The 15,759-nt window shown below is 39.2% G+C and overlaps 1 protein-coding gene across 1 annotated transcript in view; it reads right to left on the reverse strand.

The window, feature by feature from the left end:
- The window catches only part of grin2cb (glutamate receptor, ionotropic, N-methyl D-aspartate 2Cb), a 65,267-nt gene extending 51,653 nt beyond the window's left edge, over positions 1 to 13,614 (reverse strand). Inside the window, exon 1 of the mRNA XM_065262792.1 lies at positions 12,595 to 13,614. The gene's annotated coding sequence lies outside the window, so the exon portion shown is untranslated. The remainder of the gene's footprint in view (positions 1 to 12,594) is intronic.
- Positions 13,615 to 15,759: the final 2,145 nt, after the last annotated feature.

The following is a 15,759-nucleotide window of genomic DNA, read 5'->3' on the forward strand; positions in this document are numbered from 1 at the left end:
GCTACATTTACATTTATACATTTGGCAGACGGTTTTATCCAAAGTGACTTACCGTGCATTCAAGATATGCATTTCCTGGGAATTAAACTTACAACCTTTTATGCTGCTAACGCAATGCTCTACCACCTTAGCTAAAGGTGAGGCTTCCACCACATTTCAATACAGTATATACAAATAAAGGCTCAAAGGACACAGCAAAGGCATGCTTTATAACAGCAATCTAAATCAAGATGCATTTGAATTAGAATCTTAAAGGTTAGGCCCATCCATCCACGCCAGCGATTTACATTGGTGACACCACAGCCTATTAAACTATCACCGCCAGCAGTTGGACCATGCGCTGTAATTACTACGAATGATAAATTTAATACTCTCATTGCAATAGCTATCATGTTTCATAAAATTCTCTTATGAATACATCTGGCCACTAAAAGACCAATTCGACATGTTGCTTGTATAAACAAGCTTTCCCGCTCTTATGCTTCACGGTGTAGTGGTTTGCCGCAGACTACTTCATTAGTAGCGCTCCTCTCCAAATGTGGGATTACAAGTACCCGCTATAGTGGAAGACAGATGGTGAGGTACAAAAATACATATGCATTGCAATCGCAAAAGCGACAAAACATAACACTTGCCAAGAGAAACCCCAGACACTCGGGGAGTTAAAGCCGTCACGCTCTCATTTCTCATTCTTTCTTTATCTCCCTCTTTGACGGTTTTCGTTTTTTGTAATCCTCATTAAAAAGTCACTGTTCAAACTCCAGTCAATACTGGCAAAGCATCAATGAGCATGTATGTATGATCATAACTCAGTGAAATCTGAACACTTACCAAAGTTAACAGCAACAGATGTCTACAAGTGTCTAGGGAACACAACAGGGGATAGAGAGAGGCAGTGGTAAAAGAAACAGCTTAAATAAAAAAGACACATTGTTGAGTGATTGATAGCCACTTTCTGTAACGTGAACCCTTGTAAAAAGCATTGTTTACAACCTCACTAAAATTGAAATATATTTTTCTTTAAAATATATATATATAATAGCTTATTCACCCTCATGCCATCCCGGATATTTTATTTGCCTAAACACAAAGATTTTAAATGTGTTACTTTATATACAAAGCTATATAAAATAAACTGTTCACATTTTGTGCTTATTAAATTAAATTAATCAAATTCTAGCACTAAATTCATATACTCAAAAAAAAGTGTTTTCTTACACACACCTATCATTTTGCTTCAGAATACATTTATTAACACATTGGAGTCATTCAGACGGTTTTTATTATGGATGTACAGTATCTCTGTGTGCCATTTTATGTACTATCCATCCTAAATAGTATTCGTAATTATAATTAGCATGTCCCAAATTGCAGAGTATCCACAAAGTTCTCTGATGTCTAGTTTTAAAATTCAAAGTATAGATCCCTGGACACTAAGAGGCTGTTTACACTTGGCATTAACATGCGTTTTCGTCGATCGGATCACAAGTGGACGACGTTAATGCCAGGTGTAAACGGTGTTCAAAACGTTTTGAACGCGTCCACTTTCGACCACTTTCAACCACATCCAGAGGTAGTCGAAACCACTTTCGATCGGATCGCTTTGGAGTTGCGGAACACAAATGTGGTTGAATGTGTTCGAACAGCCACACGCGACCGCCTTCTCTCTGCCCATTTATCTAATCTGAGGTATTAAACACAAATTTTACGTCCTTTTTTGACTTCTGGCGTGAACATACGGTGAACAGCGCTATTTTTAGCCTTTCATTGATAAAACTACTGTGGGTGTTCTCCGTAGTTTCGTTTTGAAAGCGTGAAAGTTGCGCGATCCTATTTCATCAAGTGCACTGAAAAATCAGAGAAAGCTCCAACATATAAACGTACAAAACACTGTGCAGCATGTATACTTGCTAAACAAGCTGCGGACTCCGACATAATATTAGTTTAAGTCCATATAAACTCATCATTACTCCCTCTCACGTTTGAATGACAGCAGAGAGACTCGCCCACCATCTCACGGACCGTCCCCTCACAGTATTCAGAACAGAAGCGGTCGAAAGTGGACAAAAGAGACGGATTTAAATACCAGGTGTAAACGTAATGTGTCTCTCTCGTCCACTTGTGATCCGATCGTTGAAAACACATCTTAATACCAAGTGTAAACAGCCCCTAAGGCTCTGTCCAAAATGGTGCACCTTATGTGTAAGCTACTTTCGGTCTCGTGGCCTTAAATTGCGCATGCTCGCTTAGCCTACGAGTCCATAGGGTGTCACATCTGTCATTTTAGCGCTCAAAAGTGTGCTCATCAGCGACCCCATTGCACATTTGATGCGGTCCTCGGCAAAGCGCGCACTGCAGCAGGTTTCACGCACTTTACCAACCCAGAAGTCCTTGCGAAAAAGCAATCAGATGATGGAAGGCAGGAGTTCACACTGATGGGCAACTACTCTTCCTATTTCCGGCGTTACGCTCCAGTATGTCCCAAAATACGACTCCGGTGTGCCCTCGTGGACTTGCGTCAAGGGTCCCTTAGGTCTGCACTACATGATGCCATCAAAGTGTGGACTCTGAAGAAGTCCAGAAGTCCGGAGTGTGCCATTTGAGACAGGGCCTAAAATGTCTGATATTACCCACAACTCACTGTGATAGGGTGGGGTTTAGTTGCTCTACACAGAATTAAAAAATTAACGGCACACCATGGAACTTTTTGGCCACTAGGGTGTGCTAGACATGTATTTTTTACGTCTAGCACCCCTAGAGGCCAAAAGTGCCGCAGCACTGTCGCAAAGGAAAAGAAGACAACTCTTTAGGTCACAAAGTGTGCCTTCCAGCATGTCATGTGTCATATAATATAATTTCAAGGGCTTTTCATTTGATCAAACGGCCAAAAAAATCGCGTAGCTCACGTTTACAAGCCAGTTGTAATGGTGGTCGCTTGGTTAAAGTTTATATTTAAAAAAATATTGCCCTAAAGGGGATTCAAACCCTGATCACCCGTGTCGTAGGTCCATGACACCACCACAGAGCCACAGTGTCACATGATGTTAGTCTCTCTCTAAACTCTCCAAGTAGCTTCCAGTAAAATTCACGTAAATAAAAGAGTGTTTGGGTGCCAAAAAGGACTTATATATGCAAACATTACTTTCTAGTACAAAAGCATAAGGGCCAAGTCAGCAAACCCCTCCTCCTTCTTTAGTTCACGCCAATATAATTGATCCTCGTCCTTCTTTTGATTCTGTCACTCTCCCCTTTTCTCTTTCTGGTCTCCTCCGACAAAACCTTGGGTTTCTTTTTCTTAGTTGCTGCTTCGGCCATGACAAAAACATCAGGAAAATAAATAATTGCGCTCTCATGTCCGAATTTGAGGAAGTTGAGAAAGTGACATATGCCGTAAAGCAGATTTTTTTAGTTTTTTAATTTTAAATAACGAGTAAAAGCGATACAGATCCCGTCAGGCTATGGTGGACATGTCATTCAACCTATTTTAAGTCGATGTACCATCACAAGGGTCTTGAAAATATATTGTGAAGGTTGAAAAACTACAAGTGTCACTTTAAATGATGCGTCACTGAATCAATAAATTAAACTACAGAGTAAACATTACATGGCAAATAATAAATAAAGAAATGCTTAAGGGGTGATTTACATTTCGCATCTTTTTGGTACACAAATACGCTATTTTACAATGTAGACATGCGACAGACGCACTCAAATAGAAAGCGAGTCCGCATTGCAGGTCATGTGACAAGAACCAACCAATCAGCTTCACCCTTTACATATCAACATTGGGGTTTGTAAACATTGGATCATTCAGTATTAACTCAAGATGGAGGAACAGCTGATCATGCCTGTACAGAGATAAACAGAACGAACAAATAGAAGAAAGAAACAATGCTATACATTTTTAGGGGGAGTCGGACTCAATGTTGCTTACCAACGGCCCACGCAACCGCAATTGGAGAGTTTATCGTGCGGTTTTATGGTGCGTTCACACCAGACGCGGAAGAGGCGGCAAACGCGAGTGATTAACATGTTAAGCCTATGCAAAGACGCGAATAGGAATCCTGCGGTGCGGTAAGCGCGAATGGCACAGATGGCACATTCCAGGCGAATTGAATGTTGCCACGTGATCTGCACGAGTTGAAAAATTTAAACTCTGGCAGATTTTCACGCCGCGTTAACCAATCAGGAGCTTGCTCTAGCAGTAACATGGTTACAGGAAGTGAGTGGAGGCAGAAAAACAAAACAACAATGGAGGACAATCATCATCACTACACAAGACATCTTCATACATTTATAGGAATTAAAAGGATCTTGTTTGGAAGAAAGTATGTGAGGAAGTCGAACAATCTGGTAAGTTTACTCAATTTGAGCTACAGTCTTGTTCAAAATAATAGCAGTACAATGTGACTAACCAGAATAATCAAGGTTTTTAGTATAATTTTTATTGCTACGTGGCAAACAAGTTACCAGTAGGTTCAGTAGATTCTCAGAAAACAAATGAAACCCAGCATTCATGATATGCACGCTCTTAAGGCTGTGCAATTGGGCAATTAGTCGAAAGGGGTGTGTTCAAAAAAATAGCAGTGTCTACCTTTGACTGTACAAACTCAAAACTATTTTGTACAAACATTTTTTTTTCTGGGATTTAGCAATCCTGTGAATCACTAAACTAATATTTAGTTGTATGACCACAGTTTTTTAAAACTGCTTGACATCTGTGTGGCATGGAGTCAACCAACTTGTGGCACCTCTCAGCTGTTATTCCACTCCATGATTCTTTAACAATTCATTCACATTTCTTGGTTTTGCTTCAGAAACAGCATTTTTGATATCACCCCACAAGTTCTCAATTGGATTAAGGTCTGGAGATTGGGCTGGCCACTCCATAACATTAATTTTGTTGGTTGGGAACCAAGACTTTGCCCGTTTACTAGTGTGTTTTGGGTCATTGTCTTGTTGAAACAACCATTTCAAGGGCATGTCCTCTTCAGCATAGGGCAACATGACCTCTTCAAGTATTTTAACATATGCAAACTGATCCATGATCCCTGGTATGCGATAAATAGGCCCAACACCATAGTAGGAGAAACATGCCCATATCATGATGCTTGCACCTCCATGCTTCACTGTCTTCACTGTGTACTGTGGCTTGAATTCAGGGTTTGGGGGTCGTCTCACAAACTGCCTGTGGCCCTTGGACCCAAAAAGAACAATTTTACTCTCATCAGTCCACAAAATGTTCCTCCATTTCTCTTTAGGCCATTTGATGTGTTCTTTGGCAAATTGTAACCTCTTCTGCACATGCCTTTTTTTTAACAGAGGGACTTTGCGGGGGTTTCTTGAAAATAGATTAGCTTCACACAGACGTCTTCTAACTGTCACAGTACTTACAGGTAACTCCAGACTGTCTTTGATAATCCTGGAGGTGATCATTGGCTGAGCCTTTGCCATTCTGGTTATTCTTCTATCCATTTTGATGGTTGTCTTCCGTTTTCTTCCACGTCTCTCTGGTTTTGCTCTCCATTTTAAGGCATTGGAGATCATTTTAGCTGAACAGCCTATCATTTTTTGCACCTCTTTATAGGTTTTCCCCTCTCCAATCAACTTTTTAATCAAAGTACGCTGTTCTTCTGAACAATGTCTTGAACGACCCATTTTCCTCAGCTTTCAAATGCATGTTCAACAAGTGTTGGCTTTATCCTTAAATAGGGGCCACCTGATTCACACCTGTTTCTTCACAAAATTGATGACCTCAGTGATTGAATGCCACACTGCTATTTTTTTGAACACACCCCTTTCAACTAATTGCCCAATTGCACAGCCTTAAGAGCGTGCATATCATAAATGCTGGGTCTCATTTGTTTTCTGAGAATCTACTGAACCTACTGGTAACTTGTTTGCCACGTAGCAATAAAAAAATATACTAAAAACCTTGATTATTCTGGTTAGTCACATTGTACTGCTATTATTTTGAACAAGACTGTATATAAGCCCCTCTCATAACGCGAATTTACACGTGAATGTCTCAGATGACTAGAATATCACGTGTGAAGCAAGTAAACCCAAAATGTTCAAGCGTTCAACTTTTGCCGCCTTTTCCACATCTGGTGTGAACGCACAGTTAGATGTGAAATTTGAACCGCCCCTAAAGATAAGTTGTATTTTGGGGTTTGTGTTTATTAAGGATAACAGCATCATCCAGCTAACAGGTGTCACTTTTGTTTCGAGTTAGTATATCCCAGTGTATGCATACTCTTTTGTTCTGTACTCAAAAGTAGTTACTTTTCCAAACAAAAACAGTAGTATTAGGGCATAAGTAGGCGAATTGGGACACAGCTTATGTAATTTTTGCCGCTTCAACATTGTGGAACCTAAACTATATATGTATATAACAGATATATTGATAAAAAATCTTAATGTTTTACATAAAAGAAGGAAATCATATATATTTGGGATGGCATGAGGGTAAGTAGAGGGTAAGAGTTCTATATGGATCACAGGAGAGATTTCAGAAACCACAGTCATTTATATAAATATATGTATAAAATTAGTAATGAAATTATTAATAATTTTTCACTCTTTATTTAGGTTTGCCGAATGTAATGTTATTTTTTATGTAAAAAAAATCAGTTTTAAGATCTGGGTCTGTGAAAAAGGTAAACATTATTGTTACATATTTAACATATTTGTTTAGTTCCTTATATTGTGTGTTTGTTGGCTTATGTCACATATGACACAGCAATGAGACACCTGCAGACTTGCTTTGATGACTGCAAATGGAACACACACACACACAACACACAGACACACACACAACACACAGACACAGACACAGACACAGACACACACACACACACACACACACACACACACACACGTCCAGCTGCTGCATATTCACTCGCTTGCTTTCAGTCTGTTAGATCTGGTTGATGTGATCTCATGTGTTTCAACTCCTCAGATCTCTTTTAAACAGCACACTTTGATAGATGTTTGACCAAAGATCATATGGACAATCACATCACACAGCTAGAGCATGTGTTCTTATTAGATTCAAACAAAACACCAAAGAAAAGAAAATTAAATAGATCAATGTCATACAATTAACCATTCAATCTGCTTTATGCCATTGATGGATTAGATTTGTTTTTTCTTATAAAAATATAAGGAAAAGTCTGCTTCGCTAAATGACAATTTTCTTGATTCACAGTATTACACATAAACATGAATCATAGCTAAATTTAATCTGCACCTTTCATGTAGATAATCGCAGATATAAATATTTTCAAAGTGAAACACCAGCTGTGGGTGCCAGCTGTCCACGCGGTGTCTGACGGGTGAAGCTGATTAAAGCACAATGGCTTTGCATCTCTAACTATAACCCTCACATCAGCAGTTCAGAGAAACCAATATGTAATTTTAATGAACAATTTACATGATTTAAAAACAAACATAAAACACAAGTGACTGAGTTTGAATATCTGCATTCAATATTTGGAAACTTCTTAACTCAAAATGAATTAAAATTTGGTTTGAAAAACCAACAGGTCTGCTCAGTGCAAAACATTGCATAAAATACTGTTGAAATTATTCAACTTACAGTGAAAGAATAATCTGTCTCCTGCATGAAATGAGTATAAAAATATATGGCACAACTTTAAATGATTAAAATAAAAATAACAATCGAAGCGCTGACAAATTCACATGGAATTTCTTACACCAGACGGTGAAAAAACTGATGGAGCAGGTGTGTTACATTAGCATGAATTAACATCTTGTGTGCTCTATATACGTCTCTGAGCTAAAATTAAAGTGTTAGCATACAGAATAACATTTAGCAGGCAGAATAACATTTACATTTGGATTTACACTATCGCTGCTATTCATAGTACAATCCCGATCACTACTTGCGTTTTGTAATGTGGGACATGAACTGCCTGAGATTGTACTGGTATTCAATCTCATAAGAGAAGACTGGAATCATGGTAAGTCTGCCTTTAAAGCATCAGGTCACAAAGGTTAAGACAGAATCCCTCCCGTCCAGATGTTACTGGCTATTTTATCCACTGTGTGAGCAACCGCATACTAGCTGACAATACATCTATTGAACCATAGATGCACACATACTGATACACTTGAACGCACGCTCAAAACAGTTAAACACAAAGAGCACTGTATTTTAAGTTGTGAACATTAAACAATCACTCAAATAGAACTCAATAGACTAAATGTAGTGCTGTGCTATTTAAATATCAACAATCAAATTTTCTAAAAGATAAGAAATAGACACAAATAAACTGTTACAGTTAGAATACGGTCGCATTCACACATAGTTCGGTTATATACGGGTGTGACAACCCAGCCTAATTTCACAAGAAATCGTACATATTTTACAAGTTGGCTAATTTGTATCAATTCCTATGAAGTGAATCATGCAAAATCGTACGATTCTCATGAAAAAACAACAACGAAACCAAACCCAAAACCCCGCACCTAACCCCAACGTCACGGGGGTCAACACAAATTGTACCAAAACTTAAGAATGTGGCCGTATGAATTTAAACGAATTAGCAAACTCGTAAAATATGTACGAATTCTCGTGAGATATCGTTGGACAACTGCATTCTATAACCGAACTCACACCTGTACATTTTCGGGTCTTACTTCCACATTTACGGAGAAGCTGGACGACTAGTTTACCAGTAGATGGCGGCAGCGCCTCGTCGGTCATGAAACTATACAACTGTTTTTGTTACGTATATAATATTTTGTCCTTTCTTTTTGATATTTACATTAGTCACAGCGGTTACAGGCGCCACATGCGAATAGCATACGCGTTTGATGTCAGTTGCTCTTTTATACAGGCAGTTTTCTATTTGTGTCTGTAAATTGCTGTATCAACAGGACACCTGTAAATCCGGTTGTAACTCAAGACATTTTACCGCATGGACGCAGCCTCTGTCACTGTGTTCAGTGCAGAAAGATGTCAGCAAACTGCGTTTTTATGCAGTTTATCTCTCCCACAATTATGCGTGTGCAAGATCACATTTTGAGCACATTTTTGAAAGATTTATATATGGCACACCTAGGGGTTACGTTTAGTATTTTGTACAATATGGGAATTAATTCATGCCTTGTTGTTGTACAATGCTAAGTTCTGCTAAAAATAATACTTTTCTTTGAAAAAAAAAAGGAAAGCGCAATATTTTATTTCCATTCGCCACTATGGTTACAGTGACACGCGAGTAAAACACGGGCTTGATTTCGGTTGTTCGTTCATACAGACTGTGACTGTAATCTGCTGTGTGAAAATAACATTTCCAGACTCACACCTGTAAGTAAATTATGTTATCACTGCCAAAAATTTGCCACAGTGACTGTTAGGGCTGTGTATCGGCAAGAATCTCGCAATACGCATCACAATATCGATGTTGCGATGCAATTACGGTACTGTAAAGGTAGGTTGGTATATTGGAATATTTTCTGTTTTGGGAATATAATAGGAAATATAAATATATGAAAGCTGTTATTGAGAACATACCGCTAAATGCAAACCTTAGCAAAAAAATGCTAATACTTCCCTACGCTAGTACTTGTCACTGTTTAACTCCTTCCCTGACACTGAGAAACCGCTTCCCTGCCAATGACGAGTATTTCCAGCCTTCTGCAATACCGCTATTATTTACCAGGTTGTGCTCTTCCGCAACTTATAAAACCCGGAAGTATCATCCTAGAGCAAACAGCTGTATGTCCGTGTAAGTTTTGAGGATCGCACTGAATCTGATCTCTATCAAAAATACTAAACAAAAATGGAATTATCTCAGCTTTGTGCATAAAATTTGGCCAAAAAAGATAAAAGTTTTTTTTTTTTTTTAAAGCAGAGGGTCTGTTCTTTCATTTGATATATTCTATGTTGTTTATATATTTCAAGAAGAAAATTTTCTGTAAGGCATTAAACTTTTGTGAAAATCATGAAAAATGCTGGCGCTGGCTGGGAACTTTTTTTACGCCGGCAGGGAAGGAGTTAAAAAGCAACTATCATCCGATTCATGATTTTACATTTTCTTTGGTGTGTAAGTGTGTATTAGTACATGTTAACGATATTCAAAAGGTACAAACCCCAAAGTAAACGATGAAGCGAGTAATCTCTTTTCTTGGACTACCACAAACACACAGATTGTACGCAACAGTTTACTTCCTGGGATTGGTGATGAAGACAAGACCGACATTATCATAATTCCTCCCACTTTGGACTCAGCCTGTAAGTTAACTCCTGTTAGCAACCGAATTATCAAACAGGTAAGGAGTGTCACGTTTCCGGCTGACATCAGAGGTATTCAGGCCAATCACAACGTAGAGATTAGCTGGCCAATCAGGGACACAGCGCTTTGTTTGTGTGTTCACGACTTGCAGTGCGTGTGTTCACTATTCACTGGATGGGTTAAATGCAGAGGTCACATTCCAAGTATGGGTTACCATACATTGGCAAATACTCACTTCACTTTTCAAATCCGTGCGTTTCAGGAAGAAAGTAAACTCTGGAGCTACAAAATGTACGGTATGTGGAAAAGAATTTTTTTTTTAACATAAACCAAGCGAACACACTGTATTATACCAAATACACAAAATAGCGTAGTTTTTTTGCCAGTGGTGGTTCGTGACTGCTCTTTCGAGGGAAGTGTCATGTGTGTTGCTCATGTTTTCAAAAATGTGTTTGTTGCGTAATGTGAACCATGTGCATCACATGTTTTGTCAAAAATAAGTTCTTGCTGCACACGCGTCAGAAAACATTTATGATAAAAGAGACGCTCACGTTCACAAAATACACTCCCTTAACAGTTAACTCTAATTATGCATGAGATTATGCGAGTATCTGGCAAACGCGAGCGTCTCTTTTCTCATAAACCCTTTAGACGCATCTGCAGCAGGCACTTATTTTGACAAGACACATGATGCACATAGGTTCACTCGACGCGGGAAACACATATTTTGAAATTACGAACCACACACATGACGGGCTACATACATGTTGTGACAAACTTCGCATCGAGTGCCCTCGAAAAAAGAAGTCACCGGCCACCACTGTTTTAAGCAATGAATGTAAACTCCAAACAAAACAACCGCCATGATTTTTTTTTTTTATAGGAGTTAACAGGAGTTAACTTCATATAGCAATTTTTAAGAATCTATACAATATTGACAAACCAACAATTGCGATACTCACGTGTTTCGTTTTTGTTTTTCTACATCCCTATTAGCTTTAATTCTTTTAAACTAAGATCACATGGCTAGAACCGTATTTAGTATTCCATACAACTCATTGTGTTCTCCATGCCTTTTTGAAAGGTGAGAAAAGTCTGTTATGTCATTGTCAGAAGCCACATTAGTGTTTTACAACAAATCTACACATATCACATTTATCACATCAACTGTGATGTTTGTCTGTTACCTCACCATTATCTGCTCTAAGAAACCCAAGCTCGAGTCACAGAGTTTCAGAAAGTCCTAAACAATCTATACTGTAAAATCTAAGAGTCCTATAAAATTATAACAGTGGAATCAATTGGCATTATCAAATGATAGATCCACCGTCTCGAGCATAACATTGCCATTTACAATATTTGTAACCTGTGTGGCAGTGCACACGGACTCAGACATTAATTGTGATGTATTAGTCACAGTCCAAACAGTTGTGATTGGACATTTACTGATGATCTTTTTGGCAATAATCAGAGTCTTATGTCTCATGAATGCTAAGAGGGTCCGGTGTGTCTGTTAGGAGAAATACATCACAATCACAATTCAGGTCTTTCTAGTGGGCTCTCATTATAACAGGAATACAATCCCATATATAACAGTATACATATGAAAAGATGATCTGAGATGATACTTGTGCATTAGATTACTGACAAAGTGCTTGAATTTATGTTCTTCTTTGTGATATTATAAAATATTTAATTTAATATAAATACGTATATCAATGGTAAGCCTCATTTCCTCACACATAGACACGTGTTTTACAGCATCTTGAATTTGTATACAGACATAAATCATGAGGAAAAATGTACAATCGCTCTCCTTTGACCTTGGCCAATTTCCTGTCTACAACGTGTGGATATTAACTTCACGTTCTCACCATCAAAAATTTCTATCATGCATAATTGCCAATTGGATTAAAAAACACCTTTGCCCCCTATACAATAATTTACAGATTCCACAAAAATGAAATACCTACAGGTGTGTCAGTTTCCCTCTCTATCCATTTTAATTGTATGGAAACAGCACCGGCATCTCAGTTAAACTGAGACAGACAGTGAGCTGATATATGCACGCCTCTGACAAAAAGTCCCAGTGCAGGTATTCGTCTGGATCGCATGTGTCAAAAAGCATTGAGATCTTCGGAGCCCCGCTCACTCTCATGCTACCGAGGACCGTTTCTGTACCGCGAGTAGAGTCTGACGCTCCACCTGTTAACAATGTCAGCTTTAGCCCAGTAGGCATATCGCACTGAACCTACACGTGCATCTGGACAACAGTGCAAAGCGTCCTACTACTGAGTTAGCAGACAAAGTCATCGAAAGAGAGTTTTCCTACCTGTGCCGTCTGAATGCATCCGAGCCCGACCCCAAGCCGTACATTGTGCGTCTCCGTCTTATCTCGCTTCCTCTTTCCTTCCCATTGGCCTTTTCATTCTTCACACCGTTTCTCTCGGCACTTGTGTGAGTCTGCTTGTGTGGCAGCTGAAGACCCCGCTGTGTTTATGCCATTTCTCTCTCTCTCTCCCTCTTTCTGGCAAGGAGGGTCAAACTGAAGGTGTCAGTAACACAGTAGAAAGCTATGAGGGAAATGAGTGAAAAATAGAGAGACAAGTGTCCAAAAAAGCAGATGTTAGCAGCTTTGCCGGCTCGAGACGACGTTGAGAGGCAGCTGGAGAGTCGCGGCTGTGATCTCTGACTGAGGAAAGGTGCGAGAGCAGGTGGGGAGCTGCGCTGAAAAGAGTGCAGTGACTGTCGGTCTGTCTATGTGTGTGCGTGTGTAAGGTTGTGTCTTACTCTATAATCCCGAATCTCACGTGGATCTTGTTTACCTATATTGCAAATTACTATAAATGTGTCTTACTATAAAAAGTATGTTAAAGTTAAAGTCTGGGGAGTTGACTCGAAAATACTAATGCTGTGTATGTGAGAGAGGTTTGAGGTGGACTAACTCTCCAACCTCACTCAAGACCGCTCATCCATAGCCTCCGCCCGCTCCGATACCACCAACCCAGTTTTCCAACCTTGGGGAATAATCATGATGAAATGATCATGCTGAGAAGTGTACAGCTGATTAATATAGATTCACATGAAAGACCGAAGCTTGTGTATCTGACCTTTCGGTCTCTGGTTGAAGAAGTTTGAGTCCATAAAGATTTAGATGAGATGCATTTCGTTCGCCTGCTTTACTCTTTATTCGCTTGAATCCACATCCGCAGGTGCCACTCCAAAGAGATCCAAAAAGTTGGAGATACTAGGCGATCACAGAAGCGAGCCGAAACATTACCGAAATTAAAATTCAGAAATGATGTTTGTCCAGTTTGTAGAGCAGATGTGCACCTCATCTGTTTCATGTGATCTGCCTTCTGCTCTCCGGACCACAGAACAAGCATCTGATACCTAATCATGATGCGGTACAGATTTATCCTGCCTCCACCCCCCCCCCCTTCTCATTTACTCAGGCTTTTATTCTGTCTCTCTCTCTCTCCTTTCTCACTGGTGTATTTCTCTCTTTGTATTACTTTTTGTTTTGGTTTGCCTTTCCAATGTCATTTGATACACTCTCCCTTTTCATTTGAAACCTTTCCTGCTTCTTGTCTTTTTAATAGAGAGGAGCAGGTCTGACACACGAGATGCTTTACAGCGCATTGTCCTGTTGATTCTCTGTCTCTCATTCTTTTTTGTCTTTTTTTGGCTGCCTTCCTCTCTCTGTCGCCATCTCTGACACTTGGAGTCATCCCTCAACATCCTTCAACCTTGTCTGTCCTTCAGGTCTGTGGTTGATCCAATGCAGTTTTGTCCTCGTATAAGCTGGAAGGCTATTACCAAATCTGTCCACGTTCTCACGGCATTGTTGAAATCAACACAAACCCAGACACAGACAAAAACAGGCACAGACTTTGTTTTAAGGCTAATAATAGTTTCTATTCCCTAAGCTTAGCCTTTACTGTTGGGATTTTTGGAAGTGAAAAGAAGGTAAAACGTGACTTGGCTAATTTATTATTCATTTTTAGTAGTTTAATTTATTATTCATTTTAGTAGTTTCACTGACATTTTTAGTGTAGCCCAACCTGTTTTTCTGTCATGGTGATGGCTTTCCCTTACCTCTACTCAAGGCTCAAAATTGGGACCAAGTGCCAAGTTAATTTGGCTAAATTCGATTACTCAACAGCTGACCAGTAACTTTTTACGGCACAGTGACTATTTTTTACTAGGTACTGCAATATTGTACCTGGATTTTATGAAATTGTAAAAATATTTTGATGTGATATTTTTGTGAAAGGTGTAATTAACAGTTTAAAGGAATAGTCTACTCATTTTCAATATTAATCTATGTTATTACCTTAACTAAGAATTGTTGATACATCCCTATGTCATCTGTGTGCGTGCACATAAGCGCTGGAGCGCGCTGCGACACTTCGATAGCATTTAGCTTAGCCCCATTCATTCAATGGTACCAATCAGAGATAAAATTAGAAGTGACCGAACACATCAACGTTTTTCCTATTTAAGACGAGTAGTTATACGAGCAAGTTTGGTGGTACAAAATAAAACGTAGTGCTTTTCTAAGAGGATTTAAAAGAGGAACTATATTGTATGGCGCAATAGCACTTATGGGAGTACTTCGACTCGGCGCAGTAACACCCTCCCTCTCCCATTATGAGAGGGAGAAGGGGAGCGGACTTTTCAGGCGAGTACAATATAGTTCCTCTTTTAAATCCTCTTAGAAAAGCACTACGTTTTATTTTGTACCACCAAACTTGCTCGTATAACTACTCGTCTTAAATAGGAAAATGTTGATGTGTTCGGTCACTTCTAACTTTATCTCTGATTGGTACCATTGAATGAATGGGGCTAAGCTAAATGCTATCGAAGTGTAGCAGCGCGCTCCAGCGCTTACGTGCACGCACACAAATGATAGAGGGATGTATCAACTCTTCTTAGTTAAGGTAATAACATATTTTAATATTGAAAATGAGTAGACTATTCCTTTAATAAAAGCTAATGCATCAGAGCCAGTGATGGGCTGGTTAATCAAAAATGAGTGGGTGCCTGCGTTTACCTGCGGTTACGAGTCATTCAAAAAATATTAGTTGAAAACGTTGGTCGGGTGCGGGTTGTTTATACAATGACCCGCGCATCAATGATCAGAGCTAAAGGTGTAGTAGGCAGTACTCCGACATATGGTGCAGACACATTTTCTGTGACCCGAGTTCGATTCCCGCTCGAGGTGCTTTGCTGATCCTGTACCCCTCTCTCCACCCTGTACTTTCCTCTCCTCTCATATACACTGTCTATAAAAAATTAAAGCAAAATGACCCTAAAAATAAGGAAATTTAAAATAAAAGCAAATATATTGTTTAATGGTGTGTCAAAATGTGGATCACTAAATTCGGCATTGGGAGCTAAAATTGGAACCTGTTTCTATTCATCATAGCAAAGTTATAAAATATCACCATCATGGTGATAGATCATAAATTGTGCCTTTACAAAAGTCTTTATG

The sequence above is a fragment of the Paramisgurnus dabryanus genome, chromosome 1 (assembly GCF_030506205.2).
Source record: "Paramisgurnus dabryanus chromosome 1, PD_genome_1.1, whole genome shotgun sequence".
Classification (NCBI taxonomy): domain Eukaryota; kingdom Metazoa; phylum Chordata; class Actinopteri; order Cypriniformes; family Cobitidae; genus Paramisgurnus; species Paramisgurnus dabryanus.